We start from the raw sequence: 12963 nt of genomic DNA on the forward strand, positions 1-12963 counted from the left end.
ACCCTCTACCGGTCCCTCATCGTCCCTGGTCTCATATATCTCTGAACTTTGTCACTGGGCTCCCTCCGTCTGATGGCAACACTGTCATTCTGGCAGTTGTTGATCGGTTCTCCAAGGCCGCCCATTTCATCCCTCTCCCTAAACTACCTTCTGCCAAGAAGACAGCTTATGGTGCAGCATGTCTTTCGGATCCATGGACTCCCGGTAGACATGGTCTCCAATCGGGGTTCTCGTCTCAGTTCTGGAAGGCATTCTGTACCCTTATTGGGTCGTCGTCCTGTCTGTCATCCGGATTCCATCCCCAAACTAGCGGTCAGTTGGAGCGAGCCAACAAAGACCTGGAAACCACCCTGAGATGCCTGGTCTCAACCAATCCCACTACCTGGAGCTCGGAACACCCTTCCCTGTTCGGCCACGGGTCTCTCTCCATTCAAGTGCTCCATGGGGTATCAGCCTCCACTCTTCCCGGAAAAAGAACAGGAGGTCAGCATACCCTCGGCCCAGATGTTTGTTCGCCGCTGTCAACGTATGTGGAGAAGCGCCAGGGCGGCTATTCGCAAGACCAACTCCAGGTATCATCGACAAGAGGACCGTCGCCGGACCCCAGGTCCCCGCTACCGCATTGGACAGAGGGTATGGCTGTCCACACGGGACCTGCCCCTTCAGGTAGAGTCCCGCAAACTGTCCCCTCATTTCATTGTTCCTGTTCCCATCTCTAGAGTCCTGAGTTCCACTGCTGTCCGTCTTGTGTTACCCTGTACCCCCCTCCCCGTGTCATTGATGGCCATCCGGCCTACACGGTAAAACGTCTCCTGGGTGTTCGACCATGGGGCAGGGGTTTCCAGTACCTGTTTGACTGGGAGGGTTATGGCCCGGAGGAGAGGTGCTGGGTTCCCACTAGAGACATCCTGGATCCAGCCCTCATCACCGCCAACACCCCGGTCAACCAGGTATGCTCCCAGGTAGGACGCCAGGTGGCGTCCCTGGGGGGGGGGGGGGGGTACTGTCACACCCTGATCAGTTTCACCTGTCCTCGTTATCGTCTCCACCCCCTCCAGGTGTCGCTTGTTTTCCCCAGTGTATTTATCCCTGTGTTTCCTGTCTCTCTGTGCCAGTTCGTCTTGTATGTTCCAAGTCAACCAGCATTTTTTCCCGTACTGCCTTTGCTATTCTCTTTTTTTCTAGTCCTCCCGGTTTTGACCCTTGCCTGTTCTGGACTCTGTACCGCCTGCCTGACCATTCTGCCTGCCTTGACCACGAGCCTTTCTGCCACTTTGTACCTCCTGGACTCTGATCTGGTTTTGACCTTTTGCCTGTCCACGACCATTCTCTTGCCTACTCCTTTTGGATTATTAACCATTGTAAGACTCCAACCATCTGCCTCCTGTGTCTGCATCTGGGTCTCGCGTTGTGTCATGATACTTGGATTGATGAGGAATTGAAAAATTGTATGGTTGAGAGGGATGAGGCAAAAGAAATGGCAATTAAGTCTGGCAGCCCAACTGATTGGCAAACGTACTGCAAATTAAGAAATCATGTGACTAAACTAAATAAAAATAAAAATAAACTACACTATGAGACAAAGATGAATGATAGTAAAAAGCTTTGGGGCACCTTAAATGAAATTATGGGAAAAAAAGCCAACTCGGCTCCTTCAGTCATTGATTCAGATGGCTCATTCATCACAAAGCCCATGGATATCGCAAACTACTTTAATTACTTTTTCATTGGCAAGACAAGCAAATTTAGGAATGACATGCCAGCAACAAACACTGACACTACACATCCAAGTATATCGGACCAAATTATGAAAGACAAGAATTGTACTTTTTAATTCCTTAAAGTCAGTATGGAAGAGGTGACAAAATTATTGTTGGCTATCAACAGTGACAAGCCACCGGGGTCTGACAATCTGGATGGAAAATTACTGAGGATAATAGCAGACGATTTTGCCACATCTTCAATGAATGCCTACTAGAGAGCATGTGCCCTCAGGCCTGGAGGGAAGCTAAAGTCATTCTGCTACCCAAGAATAGTAAAGCCCTCTTTACTGGCTCAAATAGCCGACCAATCAGCCTGTTACCAACCCTGGGCTGGGTTGGCTTGGCCGCCGTGCCTGGACTGGACACCGGCGCAGCAGAAGGCTCTGTCCTTGGAGCGGGACTGGACGCTGTGCCTGGACTGGGCACCGGCGCAGAGGAAGGCTCCCGCCATGGAGCTGGACTTGACGCCGTGCCTGGACTGGGCACCGGCGCAGAAGAAAGCTCTGGCCTTGGAGCTGGGTTGGACGTCGTGCCTGGACTCTCCGGACCATTGACCGTCACAGGAGGTTCCGGACTGTGGACCCTCGCAGGAGTTTCCGGACTGTGGACCGTCGCAGTAGGTTCCGGACTGTGGACCGTCGCAGGAGGTTCCGGACTGTGGACCGTTGTAGGAGGTTCCGGACTGTGGACCGTCACCGGAAGCTCCGGACTGGGAACCATCGCTGGACTGTGAATGTGTACTGGAGGCCTAGTGCGTGGAGCCAGTACAGGTGGCACCGGACTGGTGACACGCACTTCAGGGCGAGTGCGGGGAGCAGGCATAGGACGGACCGGTCTGGGGAGGTGTACTGGAGGCCTGATGCGTGGATCCGGCACAGGTTGCACCGGACTGGTGACATGCACTTCAGGGCGAGTGCGTTGAGCTGGCACAGGACGTACCGGACTGGGGAGGCGCACTGGAGGCCTGAAGCGTGGGGCCGGCACAGGTTGCACCGGACTGGTGACATGCTCTTCAGGGCGAGTGCGAGGAGCAGGCACAGGACGTACCGGACTGGGGACACGCACTTCAGGGCGAGTGCGAGGAGGAGACACAGGACGTACCGGACTGGGACACGCACTTCAGGGCGAGTGCGAGGAGGAGGCACAGGACGTACCAGACTGGGAACACGCACTTCAGGGTGAGTGCGAGGAGGAGACACAGGGCGAGTGCAGGGAGCAGGCACAGGACGTACTGGGCTGGGGAGGTGCACTTGTGGCCTGGAGCGTGGAGCCGGCACAGATGGTACCGGGCTGAGAAGGCGCTCTTCAGCGCGCCTGCGCTGCAGCAAACCTCTCTCCAGTATCTCTCATTAGATTCCTCTATCGACTCCAACACAGGCTCTGGCACTCTCCGCTGCTCGACCGCTAGCTCCGCCAACCACCCCTCATGCCCCCCCCAAAAAAAATCTTGGGGTTGTTCTTGGGCTTTCTGTGGGCACGAACCCTGGCGTCATCGCTGTCCTCCATTTTTTCCTTCCGTCTGCCGCCAAGGAAGGGTTTCGCATCCTCTCATGTCCTCCCAAGTCCAAAACTTCCTCACCTCATGTTCATGCTGCTTGGTCCTTTATTGGTGGGATATTCTGTCACGAACGTGTGGAGAGACGGACCAAGGCGCAGCGTGATTAAAGTTCCACATCTTTTATTAGTGCGAACTTCCAAACAAAACAAGGCAACAATCAACAAACCGTGACATCAGTGGTGCAACATGCACTAACTCAAAACAATATCCCACAAAGCAGGTGGAAACAGGGAACCCTTAAGTATGATCCCCAATCAGAGACAACGAACCTCAGCTGCCTCTAATTGGGAACCATACCAAGAGCACCAACATAGGAATAATAAACCTAGAACACCCTCTAGTCACGCCCTGACCTACTATACCATAGAGAACCAAGGGCTCTTTATGGTCAGGGCGTGACAAACTGGCTCAGAACAGGGCAGCACTGCTGGCCCTTGGATGTCCACAGACAGCCAATATTAATAATATGCATGTCAATTTCTCCTGGCTGAAAGTGGAGGAGAGATTGACTTCATCACTACTTTTATTTATGATAAGTATTGACATGTTGAATACACCGAGCTGTCTGTGTAAACTACTGGCACACAGCTCGGACACCCATGCATACCCCACATGACATGCCACAAGAGGTCTCTTCACAGTCCCCAACTCCAGAACAGACTATGGGAGGCACACAGTACTATATACAGTGGCTTGCGAAAGTATTCACCCCCTTGGCATTTTTCCTATTTTGTTGCCTTACAACCTGGAATTAAAATCGATTTTGGGGGGATTTGTATCATTTCATTTACACAACATGCCTACCACTTTGAAGATGCAAAATATGTTTTATTGTGAAACAAACAAGAAATAAGACAAAAAAACAGAACTTGAGCGTGCATAAATATTCACCCCCCCAAAGTCAATACTTTGTAGAGCCACCTTTTGCAGCAATTACAGCTGCAAGTCTCTTGGGGTATGTCTCTATAAGCTTGGCACATCTAGCCACTGGGATTTTTGCCCATTCTTCAAGGAAAAACTGCTCCAGCTCCTTCAAGTTGGATGGGTTCCGCTGGTGTACAGCAATCTTTAAGTCATACCACAGATTCTCAATTGGATTGAGGTCTGGGCTTTGATTAGGCCATTCCAAGACATTTAAATGTTTCCCCTTAAACCACTCAAGTGTTGCTTTAGCAGTATGCTTAGGGTCATTGTTCTGCTGGAAGGTGAACCTCCGTTCCAGTCTCAAATCTCTGGAAGACTGACACAGGTTTCCCTCAAGAATTTCCCTGTATTTAGCGCCATCCATCATTCCTCCAATTCTGACCCGTTTCCCAGACCCTGTCGATGGTGTTCTCGGGGTGATGAGAGGGGTTGGGATTGCGGTAGATATGTGGTAGTGGTGGAGTAGGGGCCTGAGAGCACACAGTGTGTTGTGAAATTTGTGAATATATTGTAATGTTTTTAAAATTGTATAAACTGCCTTAATTTTGCTGGACCCCAGGAAGAGTAGCTGCTGCTTTGGCAGTAGCTAATGGGGATCCATAATTAATACAAATACAAAATTAACCTGTTATGGCTAGGGGGCAGTATTTTCACGGCTGGATAAAAAACGTACCCGATTTAATCTGGTTACTACTCCTGCCCAGTAACTAGAATATGCATATAATTATTGGCTTTGGATAGAAAACACCCTAAAGTTTCTAAAACTGTTTGAATGGTGTCTGTGAGTATAACAGAACTCATATGGCAGGCAAAAACCTGAGAAGATTTCATGCAGGAAGTGGCCTGTCTGACAAGGTGTCGTTCTTCTTGTCTCTGTTTATTGAAGAGTGAGGATCTTAGCTGTCCCGTGACACTTCCTACGGCTGCCATAGGCTCTCAGAAGGCGGCAAAACGCTGAATCGTGGCTTTGCAGGCTCTGGCTGAAACAAAGTAGCGCGTTTGGGTAGTGGCTGGTTACAGTATTGTGAGACTCAGGCTCGTGCCCGTGTCGACCGAAAGCTTTGTTTTCTTTCCTCTGTTTAGCTAAATGGACATTCCCGATCGGAATATTATCGCTTTTTTACGAGAAAAATCGCATAAAAATTGATTTTAAACAGCGGTTGACATGCTTCGAAGTACGGTAATGGAATATTTAGATTTTTTTTGTCACGAATTGCGCCATGCGCGCGACCCTGATTTACCATTTCGGATAGTGTCTGGGACGCACGAACAAAACGCCGCTATTCGGATATAACGATGGATTATTTTGGACCAAACCAACATTTGTTATTGAAGTAGCAGTCCTGGGAGTGCATTCTGACGAAGACAACAAAAGGTAATCAAACTTTTATAATAGTAAATCTGATATTGGTGAGTGCTAAACTTGCCGGGTGTCTAAATAGCTAGCCCGTGATGGCTGGGCTATGTACTTAGAATATTGCAAAATGTGCTTTCACCAAAAAGCTATTTTAAAATCGGACATATCGAGTGCATAGAGTTCTGTATCTATAATTCTTAAAATAATTGCTTTTTGTGAACGTTTATCGTGAGTAATTTAGTAAATTGTTAGCAAATTCCCCGGAAGTTTGCGGGGGGTATGCTAGTTCTGAACGTCACATGCTAATATAAAAAGCTGTTTTTTTATATAAATATGAACTTGATTGAACAAAACATGCATGTATTGTATAACATAATGTCCTAGGTGTGTCATCTGATGAATATCATCAAAGGTTAGTGCTGCATTTAGCTGTCTTCTGGGTTTTTGTGACATTATATGCTAGCTTGAAAAATGGGTGTCTGATTATTTCTGGCTTGGTACTCTGCTGACATAATCTAATGTTTAGCTTTCGCTGTAAAGCCTTTTTGAAATCGGACAGTGTGGTTAGATAAAGGAGAGTCTTGTCTTTAAAATGCTGTGAAATAGTCATATGTTTGAAAAATTGAAGTTTTTGTATTTTTGAGGAATTTGTAATTCGCGCCACGCCTATCATTGGATATTGGAGCAGGTGTTCCGCTAGCGGAACGTCTAGATTAACCTGTGGTGAGTTATTGTCACGACTTCCGCCAAAGTCGGTTCCTCTCCTTGTTCGGGCGGCGTTCGGCGGTCGACGTCACCGGTCTTCTAGCCATCGCCGATCCACCTTTCATTTTTCCATTTGTTTTGTCTTGTTTTTCCACACACCTGGTTTACATTCCATCATTATTTGACGTGTATATAACCCTCTGTTCCCCCCTTGTCTGTGTGTGGAATTGTTTGTTGTTACGTGTATATGCACGTTAGACTGGTTTGCGCCGGGTTATGTCAACCCGTATTTGTTTAGTGTTCTTAATGCCGTGTGTTTGTTCGATGTAATAAAAGGCTCCGTTTGCTACCCAAATTCTGCTCTCCTGCGCCTGACTTCCCTGCAGCCAGTTACGCATACCTTACAGAATTCCACACCCGAGTATGGAGTCAGCAGGAGCAGGTACCTCTGGTAGCGGAGTCGAGGAGCGCGTCCAGGAGCACATGGCGTTGATTCACCATCTCGGCGCCGCCATGGACCGCGTCATCCAGGAGGTTCCTTCTCGTGCACCATCTGTGGCCGCAGAGATCACACTTCCGGTCGGTGCCGGGTTGGTTCCTCTGGGGGTCGAGGCAGCAGGCAGGGCACTCTGGCGTCACCCCAGGTGAGCCGGCACCATTCTCACCCAGAGCCCTCTGTTACACACATGTTTTTGTATGTTACTTTTCCTGAGTTTTCCCCGCATTCCCAGCATAAGGCGCTCGTCGATTCAGGCGCGGCTGGGAATTTTATAGACAAATCATTCGGCCATAGTTTAGGGATCCCCATTGTTCCAGTGGCTATGCCCTTCCCAGTTCACGCCTTAGACAGTCGACCATTAGGGTCAGGTTTGATTAGGGAGGCCACCGCTCCCCTGGGCATGGTGACGCAGGGGGGTCACAAGGAGAGAATCAGTCTCTTCCTCATTGACTCTCCTGCATTTCCCGTGGTGCTAGGCCTACCCTGGTTAACCTGTCATGACCCCACTGTTTCTTGGCAACAGAGGGCTCTCACAGGGTGGTCGCAAGAGTGCTCGGGGAGGTGTTTAGGGGTTTCCGTTGGTGCTACTACGGTGGAAAGTCCAGACCAGGTGTCCACCGTGCGCATTCCCCCCGAACATGCCAATTTGGCTCTCGCCTTCTCCAAAAAGAAGGCGACTCAATTACCACCCCATCGTAGCGGGGATTGTGCGATAAATCTCCTGGTAGACGCCGCACTTCCCAGGAGTCACGTGTATCCCCTGTCACAGGCGGAGACGGCTGCTATGGAAACATATGTCTCCGAATCCCTGCGTCAGGGGTTCATTCGGTCCTCTACTTCATCTGCCTCCTCAAGTTTCTTTTTTGTGAAGAAGAAGGAGGGAGGTCTGCGCCCATGTATTGACTATCGAGGCCTAAACCAGATAACTGTGAGGTACAGTTACCCGCTACCTCTCATAGCCACAGCAATTGAGTCAATGCACGGGGCGCGCTTCTTCACCAAACTAGATCTCAGGAGCGCTTACAGCCTGGTGTGTATCCAGGAGGGAGACGAGTGGAAGACGGCGTTCAGTACTACCTCAGGGCATTATGAGTACCTCGTTGAGGAATGCTCCATCAGTCTTCCAAGCCTTTGTAGATGAGATTTTCAGGGACCTGCATGGGCAGGGTGTAGTGGTGTATATTGATGACATTCTGATATACTCCGCTGCACACGCCAAGCATGTGTCCCTGGTGCGCAGGGTGCTTGGTCGACTGTTGGAGCATGATCTGTACGTCAAGGCTGAGAAATGCCTGTTCTTCCAGCAGTCTGTCTCCTTCCTAGGGTACCGCATTTCCACCTCAGGGGTGGAGATGGAGAGTGACCGCATTTCAGCCGTTCTCCCACCACGGTAAAGGAGGTGCAGCGGTTTCTAGGGTTTGCCAATTACTACCGGAGGTTTATTCGGGGTTTTGGTCAGGTAGCGGCTCCCATTACCTCACTACTGAAGGGGGACCCAGTACGTTTGCAGTGGTCGGCTGAGGTGGACAGGGCTTTTGGTCACCTGAGGGCTCTGTTTACCTCGGCTCCCGGGCTCTGTTTACCTCGGCTCCCGTGCTGGCCCATCCGGATCCCTCTTTGGCGTTTATAGTGGAGGTGGACGCGTCCGAGGCTGGGATAGGAGCCGTGCTCTCTCAGCGCTCGGGTACGCCACCAAAGCTCCGCCCCTGTGCCTTCTTCTTGAGAAAGCTCAGCCCGGCAGAGCGAAACTATGACGTGGGGGACCAGGAGATGTTGGCTGTTGTCAAGGCTTTGAAGGAGTGGAGACATTGGCTTGAGGGGGCTAAACACCCTTTTCTCATCTGGACTGACCACCGCAATCTGGAGTACATCCGGGCAGCGAGGAGACTGAACCCTTGCCAGGCAAGGTGGGTCATGTTTTTCACCCGTTTTGTTTTCACCCTTTCTTACGAACCAGGTTCCCAGAATGTGAAGGCAGACGCACTGTCCCGGCAGTATGACACAGAGGAGCGGCCCATGGATCCCAACCCCATACTCCCGGCCTCCTGCCTGGTGGTGCCGGTAGTGTGGGAGCTGGACGCAGACGTTATGTGAAGAGCCCGCTCCCCTCCAGTGTCCCGCTGGGCGTCTGTACGTTCCGTCTGCTGTCCGTGACCGGCTGATTTATTGGGCCCACACGTCACCCTCCTCGGGTCATCCAGGCATCGGTCGGACAGTGCGCTGTCTGAGTGGGAAGTACTGGTGGCCCACTTTGGCTAAGGACATGAGAGTTTATGTTTCCTCCTGCTCGGTGTGCACCCAGTGTAAGGCTCCTAGGCACCTGCCAAGAGGTAAGCTACACCCCTTACCCGTTCCACAACGGCCTTGGTCGCACCTGTCGTTCGGTCGATTTCCTTATCGATCTTCCTCCCTCACAGGGTAGCACCACGATACTGGTTGTTGTGGACCATTTTTCCAAGTCCTGCCGTCTCTTCCCTCTGCTCGGTCTCCCTACGGCCCTGCAGACTGCGGAGGCCTTGTTTACACACGTCTTCCGGCACTACGGGGTGCCTGAGGATATAGTGTCCGATCGGGGTCCCCAGTTCACTTCGAGGGTCTGGAGAGCGTTCATGGAACGTCTGGGGGTCTCGATCAGCCTTACCTCAGGTTTTCACCCAGAGAGTAACGGGCAGGGGGATAGAGTTAACCAGGATGTGGGTAAGTCTCTGCGGTCTTATTGCCATGACCGGCCGGGGGAGTGGGCGGCGTTCGTGCCCTGGGCAGAGATGGCCCAGAACTCGCTTCACCACTCCTCCGCTAACCTCTCCCCCTTCCAGTGCGTACTGGGATATTCTTGCTCCTTGGCATCAGAGTCAGACCGAGGCTTCTGCGGTGGACGACTGGTTCCGGCGCGCGGAGGAGACATGGGACACCACCCATGTTCACCTTCAGCGCGCCGTGCTGCGCCAGAAATCCAGCGCAGACCGTCACCGCAGTGAGGCCCCGGTGTTCGCACTGGGGGACCGGGTCTGGCTCTCGACCCAAAACCTGCCCCTCTGCCTGCCCTACCGGAAGCTGGTTCTGCGGTTTGTGGGGCTGTTCACCGTCCTGAGGAGACTGAACGAGGTGTGTTACAGGCTACAGCTCCCCCCGATTACCGTATTAACCCCTCGTTCCATGTGTCTCTCCTCAGGCCGGTGGTGGCTGGTCCGCTCCAGGAGTCTGAGGTGCGGCCGTTCGCTCCACCCTGGATTCGAGGTGTCGGGCGAGGGGCCTTCAGTACCTCGTGGAGTGGGAGGGGTACGGTCCAGCGGAGAGATGCTGGGTTCCGGTGGAGGACGTGTTGGACCCTTCAATGCTGCGGGAGTTCCACCGTCTCCGTCCGGATCGCCCTGAACCTCGCTCTCCCGGTCGTCCCTGTGTCGGCGTGCGGCTGGGGCCGCGCGTCAAGTGGGGGGTAATGTCACGACTTCCGCCGAAGTCGGTTCCTCTCCTTGTTCGGGCGGCATTCGGCGGTCGACGTCACTGGTCTTCTAGCCATCGCCGATCCACTTTTAATTTTTCCATTTGTTTTGTCTTGTTTTCCCACACACCTGGTTTACATTCCATCATTATTTGACGTGTATATAACCCTCTGTTCCCCCCCATGTCTGTGTGTGGAATTGTTTGTTGTTACGTGTATGTGCACTTTAGACTGGTTTGCACCGGGTTATGTCAACCTGTATTTGTTTAGTGTTCTTAGTGCCGTGTGTTTGTTCGATGTAATAAAAGGCTCAGTTTGCTACCCAAATTCTGCTCTCCAGCGCCTGACTTCCCTGCAGCCAGTTACGCATACCTTACAGTTATTCACAATTTTCGATGAACAAATAAGGTTTTATATGTAAGATACAACCCCACGATACAACCTCATGAGCTGACTTGTGACAAAACTCACATTCTTTCTTATGTTTAATAAATGTATTGTATAGTGTGTGTGTGGCAGGCTTACAATGATGACAAAAAAAACAACATTTGAGAGTGCGCTGACCCTGGTGCTAGAGGGGGTAAGCAGCTGGAGGTTGAATGTTTGAAGGGGTACGGGACAATAAAAACTTTGGGAACCACTGCTCTAGAGGATAGACAGATGAGGCTGGAGAGCAGGATCACATCTCCAGCCTTACTGGGCCTTCCTACCCTGCACTCCACTTCTCTCAACCCTCCCCCTATGATCTCCAGGCCCACTGTACCACTCCTGTCTCTCTATCCTCTCCCACTCCTACTGGGCTCAGAGGCCCTGATGCTGGGAGCAGGTGCAGGAAGGATGCTGTCACTGCTGTCTGAGTTTCGGCTGTGGCTGGGGCTCAGGAGGACCAGGGTAGGCCAGGGGGTTGGATCAGGAGGCTCAGCCCAGGAGGCTCAGGAGGGTGAGGAAGCCAGGGGAAGGCTAGGGGGACTGGGGGGAGGAACAGGGGAAGTTAAGGAGGCTAAGAGGTGGCCATGGGAGTTTCTCATCACCCCCCAGCTAACTTCACACAGCCCCCAGCCTCACAGAGAGGAGGGGACTACAGACACACACTAAGCCACACTTTGTCCGACACAGACAGATACACAAAACACTCTGCTTTTCATATCATATCGAAAGAGACACTTTGATCCACATATCGGTCTTACAGCTAGGTCTATTTATTAGGTAATTGGCAACACGAACACTAGATTGTCCATTATAGCTATTATTTTTAAGTAAACACCATATAGTGGAGTATAGCATTATAGTAACATTTTATTCTTAGGTACAGTATCTAAGTAACTAATGCATTACACTGTAAGTAACCATAGGTAACTGGAACCCTATGACTGCAAATCTTGTTGGCCTTCTCTTTTCTAAAACAACATGAAACCAACATGAGTCTCCATACAATCCAGAATATTATGTTTCAGTCCAGTCGTCAGTAGAGCTTTCCTACAGGCTTCAGAATTTACAGAGGATTATGTACCATAGCAACACGGCAGGCTGGGTAGCCAGGCTGGGGAGGGATCTCTCTCTTCAATCAGGGTTTAACTAAGTCCTCTCTCTCTCCCCGCTAGGAAATGTTTACCATCAACACTGGGTAACTCATGTACACGCACAGTGTACACACAACAGAAAAATTGATTTATTGGGTCACTTCAGTACACCAAAAAATACACCAACAGGTACATTTACCACCTAGTTCCTGCTAGATGAAAGAGGCTTGCAAGCTATGTTTTTCAATTGTTCGTTTAGCATCCTCAGAATCAGCCTTAAAAATATGAAGTGTATGTGAGTTAACTTACATGTTGCTAACATGACATGGAAAACTGGTCAATCGCGGGAGCTTGGGTGACATAACCAATGATGGTGCTACATTGACTGAATATTGACAAGCTACTGTATGTGCAATTAGAGAGTGATGTTGTCCATGTTGTGGACTTGTGGAAAACAACATGAGATCATCAAGTTTGCATCCGATGATGATGTCTTTGAGGTCGCTGACTCATGGGTTTAATGCTGTGTTACCTCTGAGGACCATAAGGCTAGCCTAATGTCACCCAACACACACACACACACACACACACACACACACACACACACACACACACACACACACACACACACACACACACACACACACACACACACACACACACACACACACACACACACACACACACACACACACACACACACACACACAAATGTCACCCAACACAGTGACTACATCTGTCTCTGACCACCACTAAGTGCAGACAGAGAGAACCAGGAGGAGAGGACGTGTGGCTCCTGTGGCTGTGGTCGAGATTCAGTCACCAGAGCATCTGTTTAGACCTGCTAAGGGCTTCTCTCTACCCCTGGAGACAGCCACAAGTCACAAGGGACTACTTTTCCCATAATCACCAGTAAATTACCTGGAGCTGAGGTCAGGTTTCTCAGTGATTCCTATTGGAAAACAAAGCTTCTGTCCTACCGGGAAGACTAAGAGCCTCGTCCCCTCTGGTGGGCTAACGATCACAATGGGGATATGATGGGAAATATGGTAAAGTCCCAAATGGCACCCTATCCCCATAGGGCCCTTGTCAAAAGTAGTGTACTTTATAGGGAAGAGGGAGCCATTTGGACTTAACCTATGGCTATTATAGCTGTGGCCAATTACTCAGCCTCAGCCCTGGTACACCAATGTTG

Source organism: Salmo salar, chromosome 25 (assembly GCF_965601325.2).
Source record: "Salmo salar chromosome 25, fSalSal1, whole genome shotgun sequence".
In the NCBI taxonomy this organism is placed as follows: Eukaryota; Metazoa; Chordata; class Actinopteri; order Salmoniformes; family Salmonidae; genus Salmo; species Salmo salar.